The sequence below is a fragment of the Medicago truncatula genome, chromosome 1, assembly GCF_003473485.1.
Source record: "Medicago truncatula cultivar Jemalong A17 chromosome 1, MtrunA17r5.0-ANR, whole genome shotgun sequence".
In the NCBI taxonomy this organism is placed as follows: Eukaryota; Viridiplantae; Streptophyta; class Magnoliopsida; order Fabales; family Fabaceae; genus Medicago; species Medicago truncatula.
Window position 1 is genome coordinate 46484491 of NC_053042.1, and position 8202 is coordinate 46492692.

At 29.1% G+C, this 8202-nt stretch overlaps 1 long non-coding RNA gene across 1 annotated transcript; it reads right to left on the reverse strand.

Moving 5' to 3' along the window:
- Window positions 1-6726: 6726 nt before the first annotated feature.
- Window positions 6727-8202, reverse strand: LOC25484947 (uncharacterized). The gene is made up of 2 exons (XR_003012748.2): window positions 7762-8202; window positions 6727-7400 (listed from the first exon to the last, which is right to left on the reverse strand). It is a non-coding gene; the product is annotated as an uncharacterized lncRNA (long non-coding RNA).

Genomic DNA, 8202 nt, shown 5'->3' on the forward strand with positions numbered 1-8202 from the left:
TTAATCGAAACAATAATTATAATAATAATTATTTGATTGTAACGTACCAATTTTTTAAAGTAACATAAAATTTTAATCAAAATAATAATTGTATTAATAATTATTTGATTGTAACGTACTAATTTTTTAATGTAACATATAAATTTTAATCGAAACAATAATTATTCTAATAATTATTTGATTTTAACCAACTATCTATTTTATGTACAATTTAATGTTAAATAAAAAACGGTTTTTAATAATAACTATAATTATTAAGCTTGTATTAAAAATTAGGAGGAATTTTTGGAACAAATGCCAAGTAGGATTATGAAGATGTGGACATCTTTAGAGGAGAGAATTTTAGAATAGGCTATTTCTAAAAACTCTAAATTGTTAGTATAAAGATTGTTATATATTATGTGTCAAAGTCAACCTTTGATATTGGACGCCACAAATTAAAAATATGATAATCATATATTCTCATACAATGAAGATAATAGATAATTTTAAAGTTGAAATATCATTATACTGGTATTTTGTTAAAAGAAAAGAGAGTATTGATTATCACCGTGAGTTTTTAAGCTTTTCTTTAACGGTTATCTACTGCAGATTTTTTGTTTGATAAATAATTTTTTCATAATCAAGTTCAGCATCGCTATGTTTACAATTAATATTTGATCATATTGGTTTTTCTTTGTTGAGATGAGATTTATTACATGTCTTAAGGAAGGAAAAATAAGTAACAGACTAACAGTAGGTGTTGTTGTAGCAGTAACAAGAATAAGGACCTATTTCAATTGATTTATTTTTCTAACGTCTTGTTAACGAGTGCTCTGGGGCATTAATTAAGCAGATAAAAATAAAAAGAAAAAATAAAATCAACATTAAAAGCAACACTTTTTCGAGTTTCAAAAAGTAAAGAGTGAATTACACTCTCCTCCCCTCAAAGATGTTTGAATTACACTCCCCGCCCCTCTTATGTTAAAATATACATTTCCCTCCCCTCTTATTCAAAACATATTAGAAAATATTTCACTCCCCTCCCTTGAGAGAAGCTTGAATTACATTCCCCTCCCCTTTTATGTTAAAATCTACGCTTTAGTCCCTCAATTTTTTTTTTAATAATTAATCTAACAAAAAAATAATTTAACACACTTAAAAGAAAAAAATAGAATTGCAGGTTCATTTTAATATAATCAAATTTTGAATAATATCTTTCTCTATTTGTTATTCACAATTTCATTAACATATAGTTTTAAATCCTATTATGAAATATGAAACAACCGAAAATAAAATCAAAATATGTGAAAAATTACTAAAGTCAATTAAGTATGGTTATTTAAAAGTAAATTTTATACTCTAAATTATAAAATTAATAACAAAATATTTAAATTTAAGTGTTATTGACATTTAGATTATAAAGAAACGAATTTATATTTTTTAAATGGTGATTCAAAATTAATATATAATATACAAATATTTATTTATATTAAAATAGATTAAAGTGTAGTCCATATTTAATTATTAAGGGTGGGGGTTGTATTCAAACATCTTATATGGGAAGGGAATGTAAATTTTACTTTTCAAAGGAGGGGAGTGTATATTTTAACATAAGAGCGGAGGGGAGTGTAATTCAAGTATCTTTAAGGGGAGGGGAGTGTAATTTACTCAAAAGTAAAATACACAATTTAAAAAAAAAACATTTCCTTTTATAATTCCTTAATTAGTGTACCGGGATCACCGGTTAACATTTCCCTATTTTTTAGCTTATGCAAATAAGTAAGTTTTTACGTATTATTTATAAGTTTATTTGAGTAGTTTATGAAGATACAAAAAAAAACTTATGAAGATACAATTTTTGTAAATGAGAACTTATAAATTAATATAAAAACTTATGTATTTATATAAGATATCTTCAATGGGAAGGTCTTAATCATTTAAGACTCGGTACCTATTAGGTACTCTCATTGGGAAGAATCTTTTTCAGACTCTTATTTAAGACACCCACTTTTAAGCGGGACCCGCACACTTTTAATATTAAAAAATTAAAATGTAATGATATAAAATTATTGATAGTTGATTAATGGATCTCATTTAAGAAATTTTTGTGAGATGCTAGGTTGGAGGAATTTAGTTCTTATTAGGTACTACTATTAAAAAATTATAAATGAGTAATATGTACATGTGAGATCCATTCAAGTGCCAAAAAATGGATGTCTCCATTGTGAGTGCTCTAAGTTGTTTTTCATAAGCTCAAAAATAAATCATTCAAAGAGGGCTTAAATCATCAATTTATCCTTATTTTACGATTTATAGAAAAATGATAAACTGTCCCGTGAGCATAGCTCAGTTGGTAGGACATTGCATTATTATATGCAGGGGCTGGGGTTCAAACCCCGGACACCCCACTTATTCACCTTATAAGGTGAATTCTAGTCACTAGGCTATCTGACAAAAAAAAAATATGATAAACTAACCCCTATGTTGCATGAGTGTCAGGCGTCTTCCAATTTTCAATAAACTTCTTATGCGGTATCCTTTAGACATGACAACACAACCCGTCCCTGCCGGGTTCCACCCGCCCCGACCCGATTTTAACGGAGAAAAACCGAAGTAATTGAATCTGGGTGCAGGTGCGGGGAAAACCCGGCGTTTTAATACGGGGTCGGGGGCGGGGGATACTCATGTAACGACCCAAAATTTTATATACTTTATAAATATTCTTCCTAGTAATTTTATTTTTGCTTTATTATTTATTCAATAAATTATTTTATGTGTAAAGAACTAAGAAAGTTTTAGCACTTTTCCTTTATTTAAATCATTATAATTTAAAGTTTATGCCAATATATTTTACTTATTTTAACTACCTTAGAATTACTACTAGCATTTCTACATTAGTTCACATGCTCCTTGATTTTTCTCCAATTACACCGTCCATGCATTTTCTTCCAGCACTAAACACAATTTAATTTTCTTTGATACCTTTGACCAGGATGATTCTCTCTTGATACTACTTTCATTCCCATTAACTTCTACCTTAAATTCACTTTGATCTTGTAAGGTAACGTTCTCTTGTCCCTTCAGCATCATCTCCATTCATCCCCTTATAAGTCTCCTTCGTCAATACATATTGGTCACTTCCCACTTGTATTTTGAAATATATGTCCATTAAATGATAGTAAACATTTCTTGTTGACTAAATTAACTACAAGGATTAATTCCAACTGTTCCTCTTTATTTCCTTGCAAGTTCAAATATTCCATGTCATCACACCTTCATTACAAACTTGTTTGACCTCAAATGTTGATTGACCAATTTGATGTTTTGCACCTAGCGCGTTTTTGCCCTAACATGATTACCACTTTGATTTCTCTTAATTTCACTTTAATCCTCTTTAGTGATTCCATATGTTTTTCTCTTTCTTTTACTACCTTGTCAAATATTAAATTCCACTTGACTATTCCAAAATTCAGCCACGCCTCTTTTAAGATAAACTTACCTAAGCTTAAAACATCAACAAACAAAAGGAAGATGTGAAGACAACTTAACTCTCTCAAATCATTGCACGCATACACCATCATCAACACCCATCTTCTTGGTCATTCAACTATTTCACCATTGTTCAAAGTCTTAAGGTATAAACATATTGTTTTTCGACTCTTCCATTCTTTTGTTCAAATTCTAATGTTAAGTCGTTTTTTTAACAGTGTGCCTTGTTTCAAAGTATTATTATCAACCTCTCCAGTGTACTTCTATTTTTTTGTCGAGCATCAAAACTTGCTCCTGTGTTTGCTTCGGAATTAATCTTATGATTGTCTTGTTTCGAAGGAAAAACATCCCAAGGTAAGGGCGATATTCCGTACAATTATATATTCATAATCTCATAAGTTAAGTTGAACGTAGAGCCCTTATCATAGTAAGAGGAGAAAACTTGAATATAAATAAAAGAATGAAATATATATTTTTATTGCATTTCATATGTGGTGGAAAAGTCTCATCTTTGGTGGCATAGCATGGCATGACGTTGTAATTATGTTTGATTATCTTGTTCTTTAGAGAAAATGCTTTGATGAATGTTTGAAAGAGACTTTGAATATTTAATTGAAGATGTGGAAGTGATGATTTAAAAGAGGTTTAATGAAAGTTTTGAAAGAAAGTTGAAATGTCTAATCAATTTTGGTAAAAGTAGTGATGATTTTAAATAATGCATAACATGCATAGCATGGCATGTAGTTGTGTCATAGGTTTTTATTGAGGGCGATTTACTCTGATGTTGAAAGGGCGATTTACTCTGGTGTCGAAAGGGCGATTTATTATTGTGTCAATTGGGGTGATATCTGTATCATGGTCTAGTTGCATTTCATGTGACAAGTGTTTTCTTGTTCTTCCTATCTTGAGTCTTATGTCTATATGATTGTATTTTTGTGGTTTAGGAATACTGACCCTAACAACCAACATTTTAGGTATTGATTAGTTTGAAGATTTGAAGAAAGAATGATGTTAAGCTTAAATGCACGCCGGGAATAAATTTGAGTTTTTCATAAATTATAATTTAAAACATTTTTGAGGTTTATTTTAGTTTTCCTGTTAACTCCTTAGAAAATAAGGATTTGGATTCTCTTTATTAGATAATACTCAATTTTAGTGATTAATTTTTAATATTTTATTTTAATAGTTACCTTTTAAACATCTTTTCTATTAATTTTCTTCTATTAGTTTATTTTTAAAAGCAAATATACTCCTCATATTTTCTAAAGAATAAGTAACATTTAAGTAATGTCTTAAAAAAAAAAATATTTTGACATAAAATAATTTAGAGCCCGTTTGTTATAGTTTTTTAAGAAAAAAAATCATTTATTTTTAATAATCACTTTTAAGAGTTTTGCATCCGCTTGTTACAACTTTTTTAAAAAATCAGAATCTAAAAATAATCAAAAAAACTTCTTCAAATGAGAAGATGTTAAGAACAACTTCTCGAAAAATAGATTTTTTTTATAGGAGATAGAAAATATTGTTTAAAAGATTGAACTAATTTTGTCACAAAAAAATCCATTTTATATAGCTGTATCTAAACAAACTAGATTATTTGTTTTAAAAAAAAAAAGATTTTTATTACGGTAAACAAATGCAAAATAGATTCTGATTTTTCAAAAAATCTCTAAATTATTTTATGTCAAAATCACTTTTATTTTAATCCGTAACAAACGGTCCCTTAGAAATAAAATAATTTAGAGATTGTATGAAAAATCAAATTATATTTTGTGTTTGTTTATCATAATAAAAATCACTTTTTTAAAACAAATAATTTAGTTTGTTTGGATAACTATATAAAAGGGATTTTTTGTTACAAAATTAGTTCAATCTTTTAATCTATATTTTCTCTCTCCTCTAAAAAAAATCTATTTTTTTAGATTCTTATTTTTTCAAAAAGTTGTAACAAACGGATGCAAAACTCTTAAAAGTGATTATTTAAATAAAAAAAAAAAGTGATTTTTTTCTTAAAAAAAAGGCTATAACAAACGGGCTCTATATGTTTCGTAAATAATCGATTATCGACATGTCTTCATATTGAGTTTTAATATATTATATACTATATTTTGCAATAAATCTACTATTTTACCATGTTTTTATAATATTAATATTAACAAAAAATATTATAAATTGTAATTTGGATATTCAAAAATCGATCTAAATTAAACCACACTAATGAGTTAATTAATTATACAAGTTCGGGATGATTTTCATTCGCGATATATAGCATTTTTCTTTGCGGAAACAAATCAGAGTGTGTTTTATATGCCTACATATATTCATAAATTTCTTGGCCACCCCAAGATTGTCTGAAGTTGTACAAATTTTTTGGGGCTTAGGGTATTAAATCTTTCGGAAACAATGCCTCATGATTGCAATTCCCCAACATAAATGAAATTATTTAAAATTAGTCATATAAATCTAGGATGACCTGAAATAATCTACTATCTCCGTTTCTAAATATAAATAAATTTTATTTTTTAGATTCATTTAATTAATAATGTATGTGATTTTTAAATATAAAAAATAAAATTTACTTATATTTAAAAACGGATGGAGCATCTCCTTTATCAAAATTAAAGGATCTTTCAGAGAACGTTGGGAATTGGAAATCTTCACACATACAATGTAGGAAGTAGAGAACCGGATAGGCAGGCAGGAAGAGTATTATGGTAGTGTTAGGTTTATGATATAAATTTTACCTTGCCTTAAGGTCGGTGCAACAACAGCATCTGTATCAAGGTAAAAAATTGGTAGCATTTATTTTTTGTCTATGAAGTTCGAACTCCGGACCTTACATATATAGTATTAATTATGCATTGTCCATCGAATTAACCTAACCTAACAAGAACAAATTGTTAGCATCCATAGCATGTAAGTAGTATCAGAAGCAATCAGAATTATTTCAGGTTAGTTAGAATCACATATTCTTCGAATAATAAAGGTGATCAACTGACATCTTTTTCAAATCTCTCTCTAAAGTTCTAGTATATGTCAGTTAGTAAACTAACCTCTCTTTTTCAAATCTTTCTCCAAAATACTCAAGTGTCAATCACTAAATAAAAACCAAAGATTTTCCTACAAACATTATAGCCAACCTAAAATGAAGTATAAATTATACTTGGACGCAAACAGAGTGCACAAGATAAATTAGACAAAGATCCATTTAAACTTATGTGCTGAATAATTATGAAGCAAGATATCAAAATCAAATTAGATAAAACTATGAGTGGTGAATTTCTCATCTTGATAGACAAATGAACCTCTCCCTACAAAGCATCACACACATTTCATTTTGTCATTGCCAGCATTACAAATAATAGTTGTATCTAAAATTGCCAGCAGAATAAAATATTACAAATAATAGTTGTATCTCAAATTCATAGAGAATGATATGATACCATACAATAAGCACATCTAAGAATTACCTCAATGGTGGAAACCAAATTGTCAGAAAGAATAAGAAGGCTTCATAATTAGGTTTTAGAATACACTCTCCGAAGGGAAATAATTATTGTCAAAAACTATTAAAATCAAATATCCATCTATTTAAAAGCTTTAAGTCGGATGTGTCTAATTTATCTATCCAAACTAACAAAAGCTTTAAGCAGTGTATACACTCTCTGTGAATAAACTTCTGAACACCGTGCAGCATCAAAAGCATCCCTCAGCGTTCAATCCAAACTACAATACTTTCTGATCGCATCAGATTCAACCCTTAAAACTTAAAGATCACAACTGTTGGGACCACAAAGCAAAAGCTTGAAGCTTGGTAGAGTGAAATAAAAAGGAAAAGGTATATAACTGAATCGAAGATGATATTTATCAATATACTTGTGCTCTCTTCAGATTCAAGTAAGTATAACTGTGTGGACCTTCATTAGAACCTACAAAAAAAATTTTAAAAAAAAAAAAAAAAAGTTTAGGTCATTAAAAGGTAAGAATTAAAAAGAACATTCAGAAATTCATCCATAATTCAAGTAGAAGAAGAGCATAAAAAGAGAAGTGGCATGATTGCAAGGTATTGAATTGAGACTGAAACACAGAGAAAGAAACGAAATACAACAACTAACAATGAAAAAAAGAACAAAAACTATTCTAACAATGAAGAAAAAGTTATAATTCACACAATCACATATCAAAATCAACGATTTTCAAACCCTAATGTCAAATTCGAAATTAGAAAAATTCACACAATCAATATGAACATGAATCGGTGGGAGAAAGTGAGTTACCGGCGACACTTACGAAGGTCATTTGTTGTTGTGGCGGCAGTTGCGGAGTCGGCGAGATGTGCGTGGATCAGAGAAATTGATTTTCCGGTGAGATGTGAGAAGAATAACCCTGCGTGTTGTGTTAGGTCCTCGTTATGAATGTCGAGACTCAGAGCCATGGATCTGCCGCCGAGTTCAGCGCCGCTGGAGTTGAAAAGGGAAGAAGCATAAGAGTAAGATTAACTTTCTGTCGGCGAGGGATAAATCAGAGGAGTAAATGGTGGCGGGTTTCCAGTGAGGAGATGATCCATAAGGGAGGGGATGAGGAAGGAAGAAAAGAAAGGAAGAAAATTCAGAGATAAATTTTGCTTTGTTGAAAAATGAAGAAGAAAAAATAATGTGGAAGACAAAATGGTAAATGCATATAGATGAGAGTAAATGCATGTCATTTAGGATGCAAACAATAGGTTGAAGG